Source organism: Vulpes lagopus, chromosome X, assembly GCF_018345385.1.
Source record: "Vulpes lagopus strain Blue_001 chromosome X, ASM1834538v1, whole genome shotgun sequence".
NCBI lineage: Eukaryota > Metazoa > Chordata > Mammalia > Carnivora > Canidae > Vulpes > Vulpes lagopus.
The window spans coordinates 111,698,458-111,721,558 of record NC_054848.1 but is presented as its reverse complement, the minus strand read 5'-3'; positions in this window follow the sequence as shown (position 1 = coordinate 111,721,558).

Genomic DNA, 23,101 nt, shown 5'->3' with positions numbered 1-23,101 from the left:
CTGAAAGACCTGGTTATGAATCAGCTGCCTTCCCAGGGCAAGATACATGATTTCTGGGATCCAATACAAAATGAAAGTAAAGGCAATCCAGGAACAAAGTGTCATTGAAAGTGCTAAAATGTAAAAGCTTTTTCCTTTTCTCTGTAATCTGTTCTTGATTTGTCAAGGTATTTTTTTACGTGCTCTCTGATACCATTCTAAGTAAAGAAACATTAAAAATGTTAATTATCAGAACATGAAAGACTCCTAACTCTGGGAAACGAACTAGGGGTGGTGGAAGGAGAGGTGGGCGGGGGGTGGGGGTGACTGGGTGATGGGCACTGAGGTGGGCACTTGATGGGATGAGCACTGGGTGTTATTCTATATGTTGGCAAATTGAACACCAACAAAAAATAAATTTATAAAAAAACAAAAAACAAAAAACAAAAAACAAAACTGAGATACTCCAGAAATCAATATTCCACTGTATGATAACTAAAATTTAAATTAAAAAAAGTTTTAAAAGTAAAAAAAAATGTTAATTATTAGCATGAATTTTACTGTTTATGTTGTATGATGCCCATTTTAAGTAAAAATATGAGAACCTTTAACTTGTATGTGGAGTTATCAAAAACATATAATTCATATCTCATAGCATACATATGCATATGTATTGTTCTGCCAGAACAGTAGGGACAGTTCACGAAGCTAACTCAACAACATTTTTTTAAAACTAGGCTACACGTGGGGCTTGAACTCATGACCCTGAGATCAAGACCTGAGTTGAGATCAAGAGTTAGATGCTTAACCGACTGAGCCACCCAGTTCCCCCCAACTCCATTGCCACCAAGAGCTTTTATTTATTTGTTTCTTTGTTTATCTTATTTATTTATTCATGAGAGACACACAGAAAGAGAGGAAGAGACACAGGCAGAGGGAGAAGCAGGCTCCCTGCGGGGAGTCCGATGGGGTACTCGATCCCAGGACCCTGGCATCACGCCCTGAGCCAAAGGCAGATGGTCAACCAATGAGCCACCCAGGCGCCCCTATTTAAATTCTTAATACACACAGGTGGGACCAACACTGTGGCTTACTGATGAGCAAAGAATGACTGAAAGGAAAAGGACCTATGGGTTGCCTGAGCTTTCCCTTTCCTTCCATGTCCTCATTTTCAGTGTAAATCACTGGCTAATCCCGGGAACTAAAAGTAAGGAAGAACATGATAGGGTTAATAATTTGTTATTTCCTAGAATGCTATTGCCTTCTTCCTGTATTGAAAACGAGGAAAGGAAAGTGCAGCCTCGCAGGGATCTCAGTCCATGGTTTACTCATAGACACAACACCCTTACCTTGTACTCCCTTTGAGTTTTATTCAACTCCCACGCATCGTGGGTCAACCAGAATTCTGACCTCGAGGGGCATCACAAATGCTACATGCAAGCAGGGAGGCGAGGACTAGACATGGATAAACATGTTGCGAAATACTGTATTTCCTCTGACCACATACGTGCTCCGTCACCCTTTCAGACCCCATTTACAAAACCCAAGTTCACAGATAAAATTAAGAATTTCAAGATGGTGACAGCAGAGCATGAAACCAAGCATGGGTCCTGAGAACTAGGTCAGCTGTAATGGAAGATGCATGGTGGACACTGGAAATGCTAAATGTAAAGGCAAAACCAAGGAACAACAGCAAGATCCACGTGGGTGCGTATCTACCGCTCACATCCATGCTCCATCGTCCACTTAAGATCTACTTGCAAAATATGAGCTCAAGATAAAGTTAAGAATTTCAGGATGTTGAGAGTTGGGCATTAAATCAAGTGTCAGACCCTTCTGTGTACTGGGCTCTCTGAATGCCCTGATCACGTGGCCAGGAAGCCAGCTCTGGCTCGGCCCTGACATAACCATACGATCATGGGAGGACAACTTCGCCAGGCTGTGCCTCAGTTTCCTAATTCTAAGCACAGGGGTAACTTCTACTACCTCATAGTGTTCTTGTGAAGATTAAAAAAGATAGCATCCTTGACACGGTCACAGTGTCTGCTACATAATAACAAAGCTGAAATAATAACTAGGTTTACAGAATGCTTATTATGTCTTCTTTCCTCTGCACGTCACTGGAAAGCTTTTATGAGGAGGTCAAACCCAAATTGCATTGGGACCGATGTTCCCAACCTCGAAGGAAATACCAAGTTCCAGGTTGGCATTCTCTTAGCCTTTTACCCCATCTTCAATGCCCAGTGGTAAAAGTTACGTGAAAACCAGACAGAAAGTGGAGGAGGGATAAATAGGTGGAGCACAGAAATTTTCAGGGAAGTGAACCCACTCTGTCTGACAGTGTCATGGGAGCTACGCGACATTTACCAGAACCCACAGGACCGAACGACCCAAAGACTGAGCCCCGAGTAGACTCTGGATCTTAGTTAACGGAAATGTATCAGTATTGCTTCATTAAGTTTGACAAATGTACCATGCCAATGCAAGATGTTAATATTAGGGGACACTGTGGACAGGGGGAGACAGGGCATATGGGGACTCTACTTTCTGCTCACTTTTTCGATGAATCTAAAATGGCTCTAAAAATAAAAATCTCTTAACAAAAAGTCAGAAATACAACAAATAACACTCTGCCTGTAAATTATTCCTGGGGAGGCAGCAGGCTGCCCTGCCCCAATGTGGAACATCAGCTTGCCCTCCGAGAATTATGGAAAGGCCAGGAAGGGTCCTGACTGGTATAATTAACAGTCTGGCGTGAAGGCTGGGCTACGTCTAGTCCTGAAGTGGTATTTCGAACAATGATCTCTCTACAAGTGTGTTTTAGGAATAAAGGATTAGAATCTAGGATTATCCTCCCTGTTTTTGTTCATTTAGTTTTGTCTTTATTCCATGCTCTAATTAATGCAGCATGAATATAATTATTCTCTAAGATGGCAAACCCTGAGGGGGCACAGATTATGCCTACTCTTGGCTTTCGAAATTTCACATAAAACGTGGTTGTAAGGATAGCTTTCGTGCATATAGCTTCCTAGAGTTTAGGCTGCACTTTCGTGTACGTTTATCTGCTCAGTGACTTGTTCTACACTCAGAAACTAAAGCCCCAAGTCGTCTGTGTTGCTTTTTTTTTTTATTATTATTCCCTACAAAGACGCCATGTAATAAGCAAGACAGTAGGCCAGAAGTTGCTAGTTACCTAGCCAACATCCATTTTTCCTCTTCTTTCTTAGTAATGTTATTCCGGGCACCAAATATCATATTTGCAGTTTCTTTCTCTTATAGCTACAGTGAACATATGATGAATAGTCTTCAAATGAGGTAGAAACAAAGGTTGTTGGGGACACATTTAGGAAGAATCCTTAAGAGGGAAACAGTCGGCCAAGACCAATACTTTTGCCTTCATCCTGCTCCCTGTTTGGACTACAGATGTGATGGCTGGTGCTCCAGCAGCTATGGAATACATTTTTGAGACATAAAAAAAAAATATATATATTTGCGTTTATTCTGGGAGATGCAGTGAGGTTACACTTAATGGTAATCAGTTTATCTTCCTCATTCTCTTATGAAAAGTATGTTCCTTAGTGTGAGCTTGTCCACTTATTTTATAATTCCTTAGGTAGAGAAGAAATTGCACATGTGATTCTGATTAGAATGTCTCAGTAAATAATTCAGGGAGAACAAGTAGTATTCATTATTTTTCAAATATTTTTTTTAAGTAGGCTCCATGGGGCCTGAATATCTCATGACCCTGAGATCAAGACCTGAGCTGAGATCAAGCGTTGGAGTCTTAACTGACTGAGCCACCCAGGCACCCCTATTTTTCAATCTTTTTGCTGTAAAGACAAATGCATTTGTTCTCCAAGCATTTCTATTCACAACCATTGCTTACTCTCTTTGGTTCAGATTAGTCCATCTGGTGGTAATCTCTAATTTACTCTTTTAAAGGGTTATCCATAACACACACACACACACACACACACACACACACACACACACAGTGAGAACAAGAATTCATACCGCACTCTTAGAAGTCTATGACTAATCAACTCTGCTCAAAAGCTCTCACAGCACTACTATGGCACTGACGGCAGATGGTGTTTTTAATTTGCCAAGTGTTGGTGTCTCAATATCCAGGGATTTGAACAGTCTCTTTGGGGAAATAGTCAATTCCAAATTCAAACCCTAAAACGGCTTTCCTCTCTGTCTCCTCCTGCCCAAATAGCATCATGTAGGTAAAAGGGAAAGAACTTATGTGCTTCCTCACTGAGGCATGTGAAAACATGTACCCCGCCCCCGTACACCAAAAGCGGGCCAAGGTGACCTGGGACTGCTGACTCATATCCATCTAACCAGCCATCTCTCTTTCTCTACTAATGCCACATTACGATCCCTTGTACACCATGTTGGACATGGCACAGAACAAAATCTCGATTTTTCCAGGGACCTAAGCCTCTTCCAGCAAGCTGCTAACTTGGTATTATCGAGTTCTATTACCTCCATCTGGGTATTTCTACAGTGATGCTCAATCCACCCCACTTTGAACTTCCATATTGAGAAGGGGATATAAGAACACATGCTTTCAATGTCGTTATGCAACCCGATCATTCATTTCTTCTATTTCCTTTATTCTACGAAAACCAGAAGGAAAGGGATGTCTTGAGTTTTCTCGATGCTTGGCTTACAGTATCAACCTTGATGTTCAAATCAGCCAAGCTTGGCACTTGTTCTGGGAGTTAGAAATTGCTGAAGATGCAAATATAGCTTCAAATACCCATACATTACCTGCCTTAAATTAATATATTTAAAAACCAACCGAGATCTCATGTATATACATTTCATCTCATGAAGCCTATTAAAGTTTTAAAATCTTCAGATAATTACAATCACGGGCATAACATTTTGCCAAGCCCTTTTAAGGCAGGAGCACAGGGCAGAAGGAACCAAGTCAGACAAATAACAGATGATGACCAGTGCACGATGGTATATAAAAGAGAGGCAAGGCAAGAGAGTTGGAGTTCGCGCCAGTTACAGAAGCAGAAAAGAATTAGAATCAAATAAGGAAAGCAAGTAATGCATGTAATTTTCAGAATATATAAAATATCACATTTGGGTTCAAATGTCCTGCTATTAGTAGTACTGAGTGAAAACGTTTAGAGATCTAGTCTGTAATTCCCGAACTGTGTAATTAAAAATGTTTAAGGACATGTGCTTCCAATGGGGAAAAGATGTTATACCATGGTTCAAATGCATGGAGTGCATTTGAGAAATCAAAATGGATTTAATTTGACAGTACCTAATTACTCATTTAATTTGCTGAGACGGCATCCACTTTGAGAGAAAAATTAACATTATTACTTCAATTTTTACAGAATTGCTAATATATTGGTATAACATGAATGGTATATTGGTTGGTTGGCCTGCTTCCAAAATTAAGTTTAACTTTTCAAATAAATCATATCCCAGACCACAAACTTTTTCTGTGCTTCGGTGTTACTCAACTGAGTGGGCAGTCTTTCTTAAAAACAGATATTCCTAGTTCTTAAGAGCATAATAATATACCTTTCTCCTAAGAAAATGCACTCCTTATGTGCAATTTCAGACACTATAGAGTTATACTGTTACAGTTGTAAATGACCCAGCTGCCAGATTCATCAGGTGATTTTTACCATGGAATAAATCTGAATTCCCTACAGTGATACTTCACTTAACTCGGGGTCAAGCACTCCAGCAATCTCAGCTACTGAGAAAACAAACAAACAAACAAAGCGTCTCCGAAAATCAAGATGTCATCACAATACTTTGGTAAGGAGAGCGATTTGGTAAGGATACGTTAATGTTCTCAGTGGCAGTGTGTTGAGTGCTGGGAGATACGACAGCATGTGAAGGTAGAATTGAAAGACAAACATAAACAAGAAATAGACAAGTGTCTCACTACATATAACTTGGGAAATACCCATCTGCATACATCTTCGTAGAAATCTCTGTTGCCTAAGAATGAAGTTGTTTTTTATTTAAAGATTTTATTTAGTTGCGCGAGACAGAGAGAGAAAGATTGTGTGTGAACAAGGGTAGGGAGGGGAAGAGGGAGAAGGAGAGAGAGAATCTCAAGCAGACCTCCTCCTTCCCCAGTGCAGAACCCTGCTGGGGTCTGGATACCATGACCCTGGAACGACCTGAGCCAAAACCAAGAGTCCAACACTTAACCGACTGAGCTTCCTAGGTGCCCCAAGAATGAACTTGTTTTTAAAAATGCACGAACTAGGGGTGGTAGAAAGGGAGGTGGGTGTGGGGTGGGGTGAATGGGTGACGGGCACTGAGGGGGGCACTTGATGGGATGAGCACTGGGTGTTATGCTATATGTTGGCAAATTGAACACCAATAAAAAATAAATTTAAAAATTAAAAAAAAATGCATGAATGGGGCACCTGGGTGGACAGTCAGTTAAGCCTCTGATTTTTTATTTCACCTCAGGTTCTGATCTGAGGGAGTACGATGGAGCCCTACAGGGGGCCCCATGCTTGATGAGGAGTCTGCTTGGGATTCTCTCCCACTGCCACTCCCTCTGCTTGTGTGCGTGCTCCCTCTCTCTCAACTAAACAACATCTTTAAAAAATGCATGAATGGTGTTAAAGAAATTGATATATGTTGTAGGATTGTACCAATCCATTGCAACTATGTGGTCTTCAGCAGGGAGAGCTGTAGGGGAGGTCTGTGGTCACAGCAAGGGCGGTTGAGGCCCTCACCAGTGCCTCTGGGTCCAGTGTCAAATGCACCTGGGTAAGCAAGGGGCCATGGCAGGTGGCAGTGGGGCTGGAACTGGGGCTGGCTGTCCCTCATGTGCATGGGCATCAGAGCTGTCAACATGGGTCCGGGTTGGCTGCAGCTGCATGTGGCCTTCTGCTGTGTGTTCCACAGCAGGAGTGGGAGTGGTGGCGTGCTCTGGGGCCAGCAGCAGGCTGGCACGTGTGGAGGTCACAGCGAGTGCCAGTGTGGCAGTGACCATGTTGGATCCCGGGGCCAAGGCGCCCATAGCAGCCCTGGCTGGAGCAAGTCCAGTGTATGGGGGAATAACAGGGATGATGGTCCGTGGAGGAGCAGACAGCTGTGCTCTCGGTGGTGACAGCCGTGGGGCATCGTCAGCAGTTACGATGGCTGTTGGGTTCCCCAGCAGTGAAAGCCTCCAGGGTCTGCTGCAGAGCAGGCAACTGGGGTCTCGGTGGCGAACACCCCAGGATCCAGCACGGTGAAATCTGCAGGGAGTATCAGGTGGCTGTGGGGACTGCTAGGTCCTCCATGGGGAAGGCTGCTGGGGTCCTCTACAAAGAAGGCCACATGGGGAGGCATCATATTGGCACTTGCTGCACTCCTGATACCAAGAGCGCCCCCTTCTTTGTTCGTAACTATCTGCAGACGTGTTGGCTTTGCCAATCTCCCCAGCCATCTCTGTAGGGTCCTTCTGGCAGTGCCCTGAAAGGCTCAGGACGCCGGTCACCTGTTCTGATCTCCTTTTCCCTGGTGAGAAGAACTCGCAGGCTGAGGAGATCCCTGCGGGCAAGGAGCCGTGTTGGCCTGAGGCATGGTATGAGGCCCATGAAAGAAACCTGTTCTTTCTACCCTTTCTGCCCTTTATGCGTGGTTATTCTCTGGGTTTTTTGTTCCACTGTGTTGCTGCTGCTTCTTAACTGGAGTCCAGAGCCCTTCCAGAGCTGTGTTGGTTCATGGAGAGCTATCCAATTGGTATTTTTTCTAGCGGAATGAAGGCTGCAGTCGCCTACTCCGCCATCTTGCTGACATCACTACTTACCCCTACTTTCTTGTAGATTCTTCTTTCTTTTTCCACTCGAGGGACACCCATTTATGACCCTTGCATTGAATCTCATTTCTTTGTCCTCCATACCTAGGATACATTTATTTTTATTTCCATTTCTTTGTACATTTTTCCATAGCATTTGAGAGAGGTTCCTTGAGCTTTATGTTGCTGGCATAAATCCTGTCCCCTAGCTTCATCCTTCCCTTCTTGAGTTTCTGTAGGACATTCAGATGTCACTGGAAAGAGCTAAGCTTTTCTAGTACCTAAGACTTCTAGTAAGCTCCCTCCAAAAATCCTTTAGAAAGTTTTGACATTTGTTAGATTGGAAGAGGACCAGCTCCAAGCAAATAGATCTAATAATTTCTGTGCCACTATTATAGTTTCCCTAAAAATATATCCACCGGTGACTAAGTGAATGTTTCTATCAACACTGAATGAAAATACTATTTGCTTATGGCAGGGAGTGTTTTATAGTTAAGATAATTTCATATATGTGTCTACTCTATAATGGTCAAACATCTTTTCAAATGTTCAAAAAAAGAATTTACCTTTGGATGTTGCATAAAAAACAGTATTTCTCAAGAATGTGGGCTCCATAGCATGCATCAGAATACCATTTGTGTTTACTAAAAATGGGTTCTCCCCTATGTCTACTTATTCTGATTTTCTAGGAGTGACATCCAGGGATCTCGCTGCATTTTATTTTTAGTTTTTGTAAGTTTCAAGTTTTTATTTCAATTCCAGTTAGTTAACATATAGTGGAATCTATCTGTATTTTATTTTGTTTCATTTTTATTTATTTTTAAGCATCATTTTATTTTTTTAAAGATTTTATTTATTCGAGAGAGTGAAAGAGAGAGAGAACACAAGCAGGGGTAGAAGGAGAGGGAGTAGACTCCCCTGCTGAGCAGGGAGCCTGATGTGGGGCTCCATCCCAGGACCCCAGGATCATGACCTGAGCGAAAAGCAGACGCTTAACCAACTGAGCCACCCAGGTGCCCCTCTATCTGCATTTTAAATAAGCTTTTACGTTGATTTCAATGTACAATCAAGGATGATAAACCCTCTAGACCCTCTAACTCTGCCTAGGTCAGTGCTACAATAGACTCCTTTCTCCACACATTTGATGCCCTGTCTATGCTTGGTCTTATCTCTGACCCTGGGACTGATCTTGTTCTTTTTCTTGGGGAATTTAAAGAGCTTCACTACATATCCAGGGGACAAAGTAGCAAGACACCTTGTTCTGACCTTGAATAATTACCTAAGCAGCTCATGATAGAGGCTTCATTCTCTGGCTCGGTGGAAAACTTACTTGCTGCTGCAGCAGAGCATAAAATCTCAGTGGTATATTTGTTTAAAACCAACCAGCTTTTGAGAGACAAAGGAAAACAAAATCAGGGGGACTTAATTATGCATTTGTTGTCAGGTACAAAGTAAAATCAAAAAAGCAAGAAGTAAGAGCAAGAGATTGACCTCTCCTTTTCACAGGAGAAGACAAGGACACACAATCAGAATATTGGACTATGCTGCTCCTGACAAGCTAGCAGGGCTCTGGAAGCCCAGAGAAATAGTGACCTCAATTATACCATCAGTTCTTAGTCACCAAAGCAGAATTTACCAATGAAGGAATGGAAGGAGAACACTTACTATGATTCCTGTTCTGTAGTGACATTAGCACCCAGAAAACTCTAGTCTCACTACTCAAAGTGGGGTCCACAGACCAGCAGCATGGACATCGCTTTAGACCTTCTTAGGAATGTGGAATCTTGGGCCTTGCACCAGACTTCCTGCACCAGAATTTCAGTTTTAGCAAGATCACTGAGGGACTCACATGTTCTTCCCAGGGTGTGGTCCCGAAGTCCCGGGATCGAGTCCCTCATCGGGCTCCTTGCATGGAGCCTGCTTCTCCCTCTGCCTGTGTATCTGTCTCTGTCTCTCTCTCTCTCTCATGAATAAATAAATAAAATCTTAAAAAAATAAGGTCTGTGGAAGAAGACCAATCAAGCTGTCAGAACAAAGGAGGAGCTGAGAACCAGGTTCATAATAACACACTGGAATCAGAAAAAACTGGAGAAAGGGGACAGGAACACAGGAGTTCGGAGTCATATTTCCATACAACAGTAAACAGAAGCTGTTCAATCAAAATTAAGAACAAAGCTGGGATCCCTGGGTGGCACAGCGGTTTGGCACCTGCCTGTGGCCCAGGGCTTGATCCTGGAGACCCGGGATCGGATCCCACATTGGGCTCCCGGTGCATGGAGCCTGCTTCTTCCTCTGCCTGTGTCTCTGCCTCTCTCTCTCTCTCTCTCTCTCTCTCTCTCTGTGTGTGACTATCATAAATAAATAAAAATTTTAAAAAATTAAGAACAAAGCTAATCCCACTCACAAGAGACCTGGACTATGCCAGATTCAATAGTGTTCAGCAGTTGATATACAATAAATGGAATGTATGGATCCATTTATGAACGAGTACCACTCTTACAGCTGATAGATTTCAACAATATTGAATCAGGGATGCAAATCATTAAATATGTGTTTGGAAGGTATGTGTTCGGAAGGCCATAAGTGTCTTACTACACTTAATGAACTATCTCTTCCATAAGTTCAGTTAACCATAAGCGGTTAACAGGTTAATGTAAGGGTTATAAGTGTTGTCTAAGTATAAAAATCACCTGCCAAGCTTTGGAAACTATAGACACATTTATCATTTCAATGAAGGAAAATGGGCACAAGAGTGCAGGATCTGCAAAAAAAAAAAAAAAAGAGAGAGAGAGAGAGAGAGAGACAGAGATGGAGAAGAGAGAGAGGGTTTCTTTTTTTTTAAGTTTTTTTTTTAGTTAGAATTTAATTTTTTTTTTTATTTATGATAGTCACACACAGAGAGAAAGAGAGAGGCAGAGCCATAGGCAGAGAGAGAAGCAGGCTCCATGCACCGGGAGCCTGACGTGGGACTCGATCCCGGGTCTTCAGGATCGCACCCTGGGCCAAAGGCAGGTGCTAAACCGCTGCGCCACCCAGGGATCCCGAGAGAGAAGGTTTCTTGACAACAGGTGCCAGACTGACCAATGTTTGAATGAAAGACATTAATATTTAAAGAGGAAATGCAAGGATGGCGTTAGGTTCTGTAGCTAGAAAGACAATTTCCAATAATCTGCATGCAAGCAGAAGTGAATAAGAAGCCAACGTTGTCTCAAGTAATTTCCCACTGTAACATAATGCATATGCTAGCAAGCAACGTAAAGAAGCTCTGCTTGACACTCATGGCATCTACAGGATGTACTGAAATTGACAACTTTGTGAATTTCAGGCAATAGGGTAAAGTATATAATTAATTAAATAAAAGTGAGAAATGGTGAACTATAAAATGTGATGCTTTCCTTCACAAATCTCAATTTATTTGAAATGTGACTATCTAGGTATTTAAGTTTTTACCAAATAGTCAAGCAATCACTTTCATGCTATAGCATGATTTCAAGTAGCAGCACCGGAAACTTCCATCATTTTTTTTTTTTCCACAACAAAAACTGAATTCATGCCAAGACCATGGGTTAATTTCTTGTGTCTCTCTCTAGGGACTCTCATTTCTTTTGAAACAACAGAAGTTCCAAGGACCAGAAATTTCTAGAGAGGAGCACGATTGACACACATGGTCACTGGCTAAAAAGAATTTTTTAAAAATTGCATTTATATGCCTTCTGTCATGTACTCTCAGGAGTAGGGAATTGAAATTGTTTTATGGCTAGTGAAAAACCATTTCTTTTCTTTTTTTTTTTTTTTAGTATAAACCATTTCTAACACATTTATGTGAATGGGCTATCAGAAAGCGGAAGGTGTTGAAAATTCGAACTCATATTCTCCCCTTGGATCCTGATAATCAGTCACCTCAAGCCATCGCTTCTCTCAGACTAACCAGCAGGACTCACAAAAGGTATTATCAGCCCAATTAGCTTCTTCCCAGAGCAAACGGGAGAACCTTCAGAATAAGTTAAATAAATGACTACAACTCTTGAATAATAATCTATTCCCTGAATACAGAATCATTCAGATCTTGATTTCACAAAGCTAGCAAACTGTATTGCATTATTTAGTTCCAGGGGCTCCTCTCCTCCATGTATTTTATCCATCACAGCATGAAATGAAATGTGATCTGCAGATTATAACATGACATAAATTAGTATAAAAGAATTCAAGACACATAATAAAACCAGGGATCAGAGGCACTAACACTACGTACCAGAGGTCTTCTAAATCTTGTATAATCTCACTCCAGGCCACAAGTCCCTCTTGGCTAGTTCCAGACCAAACCAGACTCTCTTTTGAATGCTCAGTACTAATTCATGACCATGGCCTCCCCAAATCCCAAGAACAGGCCCCAGTTTTGAGATTTCATGAACATCGAATCCCTTTGGCCTAATGATGCGATGACAGAACCCACAGAGGTCACCATGCTCCTGGATTCAGCAAAGGCATCTGACAGAGCCATCTTAAGGGCAAGATGAAAACATATGAACTAAGAGCTAGAAGAATTCAGTAAAGCAGTGCCTGTAAGAACAAGTGTACTTAAGGTATGCAATTTTTGTAAAGATTTTTTAAAATTCTATTTATTCATGAGAGACACAGAGACACAGAGAGAGGCAGAGACACCAGTAGAGCGAGAAGCAGGCTCCATGCAGGGAGCCCGACGTGGGACTTGATCCCGGGTCTCCAGGATCACGCCCTGGGCTGAATGCGGCGCTAAACCACTGAGCCACCCGGGCTGCCCAAGGTATGCAATTTAATCACAGATATCAATCTGGAGAAAAGTCTATGGTTCCATGATACAAGGCTCTGTTGGAAAACTTTTCTTTTTTTTTTTAAATTCAATTTTCCAACCTACAGTACATCATTAGTTTCAGATACAGTTTTCGATAATTCATCAGTTGCGTATAACACCCAGTGCTCGTCATCCCATCACATGCCCTCCTTCATGCCAGTCATCCAGTTACCCCACTCTCCCCTCCAGCAACCCTCAGTTTGTTTCCTAGAATTAAGAGTCTTTCATGGTTTGTCTTCCTCTCTGATTCCCCCCTCCCCTCCCCTTTCAGGTTCCCCTCCTTCCCTTATACTATTCCGCCTATGAATGAAACCATATGATAATTGTCTTTCTCCTTGGAAAACTTTTCTTATTCAATGTTTTTTTTTCTTAGGTACTTAAATGAAAATGTGGAAGACATAGTAAACAAACCTGTGGATGATCTGAAAATAGAAAAATACTGACTACTAGGATACTAAAAAAAACAAAAACAAAACAATAGGACAATGAAGGGAATTTAATATGATGAAATCTGAGTCTAATGCCATGGGACCTAGGTGTAGTAGGTATGATGAGGCTTGGAACTTAAAATCAAAAATCTCAACTTCATAACTGAAGAATGAAGGGGAAATTAAATAGTAGCAACACCTGTTGAAAAAACTCTCGGGAAATATATAAACAGAGAGCTCAGCAGAACCCAATAATGTAAGGTAGCAAATCTCCCTCACAAAACAAACAAACATAAAAAAAAATAATAACCCTAATGTATTAACTGAAATACAGTGCCTGGTAAAAGAGACAATCCCTCTTGTTATATAACAGATCAAACAATCCTATGAATGTAACAATAACCTATTTGGGAAAGAGAGAGAGACAGAGAGAGAGAGAGAGAGAGAGAGAGAGAGAGAGAGAGGGAGAGAGACTACCACAGAATGTTATAGAAGTCACACAGGAAGCCTGCCCTTTTGCAAGCTTGACTCATGGGGAGCCTTTGCAATGAGATTAGACAAGAGGATGTAGGGTTTTATCAAGGCCAGTGTAAGAGCAGGACAGGGCCCAGTGCTGTCCTGCTCCAAGTAACTAAAATGCTTTACCAGGTACCCTCAAGTAAAACTTGAACACTTCATCACCACACACCTAGCTCCAGAGCCAACTTCCAACCCCCTGCCCCCAGTGCCTTACAGGCTCTTAGTCAAGAAGCACACCTTCCTTTTGGTTTGGGTTGAATCCTCATTGAGCCTTGGCAATATAGCTGGGCAGCTGGAGCCCAGGACCCTCTGCAGAGCTCCAGTCTCAGGACAGAGCCCCAGCACCTGAGTGATAGAAGGGGAGCTGGTTCCCCTAAAGACACACTCCGCTCAGACCTGGAGCACTGGGTTCTCCTACATCTTCTAACCTGTCCTGTGAGACATACATTTTGGGTCAACAAACCGGGGTTCTGCAGCAGAGATAAAAACAGCTGCTGGCAGACATTGGACTAGACAATGCTTTGTGAGGCCCCTTTAAAAATGGAAAATCTGAAAAAAAAAAGGAAAATCTGTCACTTTTTGCATAGATCGTCATGACACAAAAGAATCGAGTAAAGAGGGATCCCTGCGTGGCGCAGCGGTTTAGCGCCTGCCTTTGGCCCAGGGCACGATCCTGGAGACCCGGGATCGAATCCCACGTCGGGCTCCCGGTGCATGGAGCCTGCTTCTCCCTCTGCCTATGTCTCTGCCTCTCTCTCTCTCCCTCTCTCTCTCTGTGACTATCATAAATAAAAAAAAAAGTTAAAAAGAATTGAGTAAAGAGAATCATTGCTTTGGGGTCAGACAGATTTGTATTTGAGTCCTATTGCTATCTTTTACTAGCTGTGTGAATGTGGACAAGTTATTTAACTTCTCTGAGCCTTACTTTCCTCAACTAAAAAAAAAAAAAAAACCCAAACACACTGGGGAGGGTGTTAGGTAGTAGTAAAATAACCTGCCAGTACTGTGTGAGTCTGTCAGCAGGAGGAGAGAGGGAGAAAGTACCTCCATACTTTGCTACAACACATACTAGAGGCTGTGTCACAACTTCATGCTTAATGCAAATTACACTTGAACATGCATAGATTTTTACTTCAAAAGGAACAAGTTTGGGCAGCCTGGGTGGCTCAGTGGTTTAGCACCGCCTTCAGCCCAGGACCTGATCCTGGGGAACCGGGATCGAGTCCCATGTTGGGATCCCTGCGAGGAGCCTGCTTCTCCCTCTCCCTCTGCCTCTGTCTCTGACTCTCTCTCTCTCTCTATGTGTCTCTCACGAATAAATAAATAAATAAAATCTTTTTTAAAAAAGGAACAAGTTCACACAAGAGATCAGAAAATTAAACCCCTCTACCTGTATCTCTAACCGTAGGTTTTAGTTTGGGCGTCTCACTGTGCTACTCTCTCCCCAAGATCATGTAGTTCCAAGGTGACTTTTTGGAAACAGAATTAAAAGCACTTGATGGGATGAGCACTGGGTGTTATGCTATATGTTGGCAAATTGAACTCCAATAAAAAAAAAAATTTAAAAAAAAGCCAGTATCCTGGTAAATTAGATTGTGCCTATCAAAAACTCTTCTGTCGCTAATCCCTACAGTGCTCTATCCTTTCCAGTTCCTCTGTGAAAATGCTGTTTCCTATTGTTGATGTAGCTTAATAACGCTTGTATTTATGTGTTTGCGTAGAACAATATAATTTCAGGGTGTGCGTGTGTGTACATGCACACATTTTCAGGTTGCTTAATAAATCCTTCAGAGTGAATTGAGCCAGATAGCCAAGCACATTAATACAGCATATTGTATCTCTGAAAATAAGGTCTGAATTCCATTTAGTTTGACAGGAAAGCATTTTTTTCTGTAAGTCTTTTGGCTAATCTTTCGTTTGCTCAGAGAGGTCAGAACGGTGGAACGCTTCTATCTCCTCTCCATCTTATCACACTCGCCTTGTAACTCAGAGCTCACAAGTCAAACCTTGTGTTAATGCCTCCCACCTTCTACCCTACAGCAAGGGGCTTCCTGGAGCAAATTAAATCCTGATGACATTACAATCCTTGCCAGTTCTTGAGGTAATATGTTTTAGAGTTGGTTGGCAACTTAGAAATAAGAAGGATTAAAAACTTTGGCGGCCACCTTCTTTCAATGAAGTGCTTTTAGGCATTAGACATTCCTCAAAAACGTCTGCAAAATCACATCTACAGTTGACATTTAAGCAAAATTTGTTTCTTGATGGTTTTGTAATGATGTTTTATGCTTCAAAGATGAGGAGCTTGACATAAGTATTTTTTTCATCATTATCTATTCATCGAGAAAGCTGGCATTGCCTTGGATGAGCTATCGTACCTCGTATTAGTATACACGTATAGCAGCATACCTGCATAAGACATCCAGAATAGCACCATTACCCCAAAGGGAAGGAACATCAGCAATGCAAATTTATGGAAATACTTGAAATGATGATGAATTCATACAAAGCAATCCTACAATGATTCAGCTGCAGGTAGGTATCAAAGAAAACATTAGGGACTCTGCTTCCACCACAATAATCCAAGACATACACTGATGCAGATGGCTGTATTTTATGGCATATAATTGTTTCATACTCATCGGAGGTGGTTATGGTGTTTATCACATCAGCCAAATGGGCAGAGATGATGCAAATTATAGGCATCAAAGGAGAGGCAGTTTGGACTCACTTTGTGCATGTGGGCCTTTAGAAATAGGAACAGAGCTTCGGTCAACATTTTCTTGCTGTATGTAGTCACGCCTAGTTTTAGCACTGTGCTCTACAAGACACAGGTCTCTGAAAAAGTGACTTGGGGATAGGTATTCAGGGTTCTCGGTTGATAACAAATCAGTTGGTATTATCTGGGGTGCAGATACCTCTGTGTCTGCTTAGTTAGTGGATCATCATTGAAGGCTATCCAAGACGCATCTACGCATATGACTCCACCTTCTATTTCCTGAAGGCAAAAAGGTTTCATCTAGCACGCTGTGATCCTGGTTACGAGATGTAGAAGGAGTTACAATAGCAATCCAATAAATAAAATAAATAAATAAAAATCCAATCAAGGGGCACATTAATCCAAATTCAAAGGAGACTGTGTGCATGACTTAGCTCAGATGCCCGCCGAGAAACGAGGATGGTGAGGAGGCCAGGCTGGGTTAGTAATTCTGAGTCACAAACCTGCCTTTCTCTGGCTTACTGTTGACAATATTCAATTAAGGTAATGTAAGAAATACATTATGAACGTTCATAACTTCACTGACATGTATGGTAGCTGGCGTTCTTTGTATTTTCTATAGTGTTAATGATTTTGTCTATTTCTTTTTTTTTTTTTTTGATTTTGTCTATTTCTATCAATCACTGACAGAGGTGTCCAAGTCTCCAGCTAGAATTGTGAATCTCTGCTGGCATGTGTAGTGCTATCCATTTTTGATTTATGAAGTTTGGTGTTCCGTTATTCAGTATATTCACATTTAGGACGTTTTTGATTTCTTGATAAACTGCCCATTTGGTCATTATAAGCTGTTTCTCTCCATCTCTTAGAGTACTCAGTCTTGAAGTTTAATTTGTCTGAGATTAACATAAACTCCCCAGCTTTCTTACTCTTTCTGTATACATAGCATGTGTTTTCCTTCCCTTTTTCTTGCAACACCTATTTGTGTCTTTACAGTCTCCTGTGTTTCCCGTAAACAATTCCTACTTAGGTTTTGATTCTTTTTATCTAATCTGACAATCTCTAATTGATGTGTTTATTTCTATCTAATGCAATTATTGAAATGGTTGGGTTTAACTCTGATTATAGTGTGGGTTTCCACCTGCCTCTTTATCTTTTCAGTTCTTTCATTGCTCCTTCTCATCTTCTGGTTGAATTACATGTTGTTTCAAGATTCCATTTTATGTTCTATATTGACTTCTTAGATATACTTCCTTCAATTATTTTTTTAATGATTGTACCAAGGCACACGACATATACCCTATCCAAAGCTGATGGATACTAGAACATCACACTTCGCACAAAGCCTTTCATATTTCTTACTTCTCTCTTTTTTTGTTGTTTAATAACAGATAATTCATATTTCCCCCTTTCAAACTTTCTACTTCACGTTGGCAAGGGTTTATAGAACACTCCTGCACAGATGTTAGTGGGCTCTCTGTGCACATCCCCCTCCTCTTTTGTTCCCTGACCTGCAGAGTGAGCAACTCCAGGTGCCCCAAAGTCTGATCCCTGTGTCGTCAGCTGAGTGGGGACTCTCATGCCTACTTGCACTCTAGCTCATACACTGGATTTCAAAAACTGCCCCAGCCCAGGAACTGAGATGTTATGGAGCTCGGTTATGTGTTTTTTCTTCTCTTCTAGGTGCAGTTTCTCTAGCTGCTAGTCCCCGAAAAGCATTTCTTCATATCATCTGACCAGGTTTTTTTGCGTTTGGTTTGGTTTTTCTTGTTATTATTGTTTATGTAGGGAGAGCTAGTCTAGCTCCTGTCATACTCTCAGCCAGAAACAGAAGTCTTTTTCAGCCAAAGACTTTAGAAGGCCTTTCTTTTTAGAGACATGTCCTTTGTCTACCCCTTTTCTGCAAGAGACCTGACAAAAATAGAAGACTCTGAAATTCAGTAGCAGGGGAAAAAAATAGAATTTTGTTTTTCAGCCCATAGTATTTGCTATCTATTGAAAAGAAAAGCAAAATATATTTAGGTTATTTCATAGTTAAGAAATCTTGATGCTGCCCTCTTTATGCTTGCTCCTTATTCTGATGCTCAGATTTTTCTATGCTTTTTCTGTCTAGGAGTTATAAAAACTGAGATCTCTTCCAGGTAATCTTCAGGATTAAGCAAAAATAACTTCTAAAATTGTCTTCAGAGAGATAATATAAAGGATATGTTTTACGTAGCTACCAAGCTCTTCTATTCATACCAGAGATATATTCATTTCGGGGCTTAAAGACACTGTTAAAAATGAAATTGTTCTCATCTTCTATCAAACCATAAAGTTCCTCAGTGCATGTCTCCACTAGGCAGTTCTGCAAGTTGATCATATAATACTTAACTACCACAGAGGCCGACTAGAAATTCAGATGCTGATCAGTATAGCTTAACTTCCTAAAAGCCCGCAAAGTGAGAAAAGGCTTGTTAACTTCATTTCTTCCTTTGTCAGATATTGAATTTCAGTAGCAACAGTTGAAGCTGATCTTACAATATATAAAACTGGAAAGAATTGGAGAACTAACTTCGGATGTAGCATTAAGAATAGTATTCTTTTTTTTTTTTTTAAGAATAGTATTCTTAAACTCGGTCATGACTGAGTTTTCAAATATCGATTGGACCAGAAAAGATCACCTCTTCATTATTAACGCTAGCAAAAGCTTTACCTGTGTTCCATCTTGCTGGTTTCAGGCCAGTGGTTCTCCATGCTGGCATTATACAACATTTTCATAGCATATAGTGTAGTTGTGTTCCTTATGTTTCGATACATTCAATTAGAAACACGTTGTGCATCCTGAATGGTACTTAAGAGCATGATACAGCCAAATGATACGAAGAGGAATGGCAATATAAACTTGGACAACTCCTCTTGACAACGGGGAAATGATCACACCTTGGTAACAGTTCCCACGTTGGTATTTCTCTGCACTGACATGATTTGATGCCCTGATTATGAGCAATAATAATAATAATGGAATCGTCCCTGAGAGCTAACCTAATTACCTTGCATTTTGTTATGTTATTTGCATTCATTTTATTCTTTAATCACAGCTACCATCTTGGAAAGTATGTACCATTTAGTGCTCATGGAGGAAATTGAGGCTTAACAAGTTCATATGACTTGACAAAATTCATGCAAATTATAAGAAAGAGATCAAACAAAACCCACACACTGACTCCAAGCACTGCACTTCTAACAATTTCATTATATCACATCACTTATTTTTATAGTAGTATTCAGTCATTTATATAAGATTTTCACATATTTGGCCTTATATTCCCCTTAAAAATTTTATATCACATCTCTGAGGCACGAAGCAGAGCCAGAAAATCAAGCCAGGTTTATCAAATGACAGACCACACGCTCTTTCTGGACCTTTTCCTCCTCCCCATAAACTCTTATCATAGTTCATACTAACATATTTGCCCTAAAGCATATCAAGTGAATTGAGCTCCCAGGGTTCAGAGTTAAGGAAATGTACTCTCTTCACAATATGCTCGACATAATTTTAACTTAAATGTAGAATTGGTGACACCCACGATGAAATGTAAAAGCCGACTCTTAAGACATTTTGCCCTCATCCATCAAGTGTTTGATTAATTCATATATTCTTTTCAGATAGACTTTTATTCAGCACAGACCTTCTGATCACCCACTCTGTCCCTAATGTTCTGGTAGGTACTAGGGCAAAGTTGGTCTGGTCGCAGAAACCAATAAGAAAGCAAAAACTTGCAGGATGCAATCTGAGATATAATAAAAGTATATACAAAGTACATCTGGAGTTCAAAGGAAATGGTGATTAAATCTGCTGGTGGATAGGAACGTAAATAATCAAAGACGGTTTCACAAAAGGGTAATATTTGAATTTGACTTAAGAAAATAGAATTATCCAAGACTTAAAGATATAAAAAAAAACATAGTATATTGGAGGCAGGGAGACCAACTAGCCGACTATTTCAGGTACCCAAATGGGAGATAATGAAAGTTGAAATTTTCAATGTGTTAATAAAAGATTTGAAAGATACTAAAACAGTGGAATCAGCAGTAATCATGACAGACTGACTAAGGGAAATGAAAGAGGAGTCTAGAGTGCTGGGCAGTTTTCTAGTTTTGGTGATTCGGCAGGTTTAGTTCTATTCAGTGAAGTGACGAATGTCAACTATGGTTTGCGACTCATTCAAGAAATTAGGATACCCCTGCTACATTTTGTATGAGGAGATTTGGAGTTCTGCAGGTTTACAAGTTGGTCACTTGACCATGAGGGGTCATACCTGAATCTGATGGAGCAAAATTTGGAGCATTGAAAGATTCTAGAATTGGAATGAGTACAATGACCAATGAGCCTTTCCATCTTCCTTGGTGAAGAGAGGATGGGACTATCATTTACACAAAAGGTACATGCTTTACTGGGTAAAGGGGTAAAGATGTTGCATACGTGTGAGCATGAATGTCAAATGGCAAAGTACAGTGCCAAGCCGGGGCCTGCTTCACTTCACATCCATTTTTTACCTTTCGCCTGCTCCACTCTGTATGGCAGGGGGGAGGGGCATGACCTCTACGGCTTAGTTTTCAGGCTCCTTTGAGAGCTGACTTCCAACTGGGTTCAGCCAATTCAAGGCAGTGGCAGAAGATTGACAGGTGAGAAGAGGGGAGAGACCAGAGTACATATCCTCTTCCTCTGCCTCAAATAGCATCTCAAGTAGCAATTATCTCCGCTCTGTGGCTTAGTTCCCCCTGTAATTCTCATTTTAGCCACGTAACTCCATCTCCTGGGCTTAGGGAACCCTGCCTCTTCCCTGTGCCCTCCAGCCTGGGGCTGTTGTAGTTTCTGATACTGTTAGTCTTGGGGGACCTCACTGTCCGCTTTGGCTTCTCATTCCTCCTGTCACCCACATAAACAATTCCTTGCATTCAAATGTCTGATTTAAATATTCACATGTAAAAAATAAATAAATAAATATTCACATGTCTTCTGTTTTTCAGGGTCAGAATTATAAGGATACAAATGGTCAGTAATGGCAAATGCCACAAAGTGATTAGAGAGCAAAATGAGAAGAAATCAATGAGTTTTACAATTAGGTCGTGGGTGACCTTTGGGAAAGCAGTTTGAGGGAAAAGCCAGATTACTTTGAGATGAGAAATGGAAGAGGGAGGAACTAAAAGTAACAAATACAAACAGCTCTTCCGAGAAGGTTCGCGCTAAAGAAAGTTGTTGTGGCATCATGACTGAGGGACAGACTCACAGGAATATTCTACATTGTGTTGCGTCATGTTTTGTGTTATTTAGAAAGTCAGTTAAATATTTGGGACATTACATTGCTCACTCAGGATTGCTCAGCCCCCGAGAATTACAGATCCATTGGATTCAAAACAGCCATAGTACGATCATTTGCTCCAGTGCATTACCTTCAGGCAGAACCAGACTTAAAACATCTTCCAGGAAAAGCTGGGCTCTAAAAATTCTTCAGGATTCGTATCAAAAGTAGAATGTGCCTGTCAAGAAAGCAATACAATTGCAGGATGTATTAATAGAAATATATTTTCTACATCAAGGGAGGTCATAATAAGGAGATAGTACTTTGCGGAGACGGAATGGTATCTGATTGTGTGTTCCATTCTGAGTAGCCCATTTCCTAAGGAAGTTGTTAGTACATTTAAGGTTATCTTAAGGGGAACAACCCAGATGCCCTGGCCACACGAACAAGAGTTAAGGTTTAACTGACTAAATGAAGAGGTTTAGACTGAAGCAAAGATTTAAGGTGCTCAGTAGAGAGAGCATATGCGACGTTATTTCATAAGTAAAGGTTTGTTACATGGAAAAAGTGAAGGGAATTAGCAAGGGATGAGTACCTACTAGGTGCTAAGTACTTTGCTAAGCATTTCAGTTCTCATAGAAACTCCTTTTTTTTTAAAAAAAAGTGTGTTATCACAGGAACTCCTTGAGGTAATAGCTATCTCCACTCTACAGATGAGAAAATTTAAAGCTCGGGGGGATCAGAAAATAGATTGAAAGTCTCACAGCTGTTAAGGAGACCAGCTATAAACTCAGAGAACACATATTCTCCAGAAGAACACATTCCTTCTATTGCGTAATACAGAGTAAGGAGATGAGATAAACGTACAGGACATGAATTGAGTTGGTATCAAATGGAAACTCAGGACCTCTCTTTTTGAGCTAAATCCTTTCTCAATCCAACTGCTGTCAAAAAGTGTCTGAGAAAACAGTTGGGCCAAACCTCATTCCACCCCTGAGAGAAACAAAATTTGTAGCGGGAGGAGTCCAGATCATGGTTCGAAATTAAATTGGACTAGGACTAGAGGTTTCTTGGATCCCTGTCTTTCTCAATTGCTTTGCATTCCTCCCACGTACGGGACTGGCTGGTGTGGTCCGAGCCTCCTTGTCACTGCTCATGAATCAATCTCATCCAGCCACCTCCCAAAGCCTACCTGTACCTCCTCTGTCAGGTCCACACTCTACATCTCTCTTTCTCCCTCTACTATACTACCAACGCCTGCATATCAAAGTTAACTGGTCTTGTGTCATGCCACTGTGGGGGTCTGCTTCCTCTTTCTGATTTCTAACTCACTAGTTAAATAGGCCAAATTATATTCCTTTTCCTTCTAAGTCAATAGGTGAATTGCAACAATGGCTTTCCATAGAAAATATTTAAGCCCTCGGTACCTTGGATTTAGTGAGCTCTTAGGAAATATATATGGAATTGACATTAATGGATCGAATGCTTGGAATCCCAGGCACACTGTCAGGATGCAGGGTCAGATGAACCCTGGATTGGCATCCTATCCCAATGTTT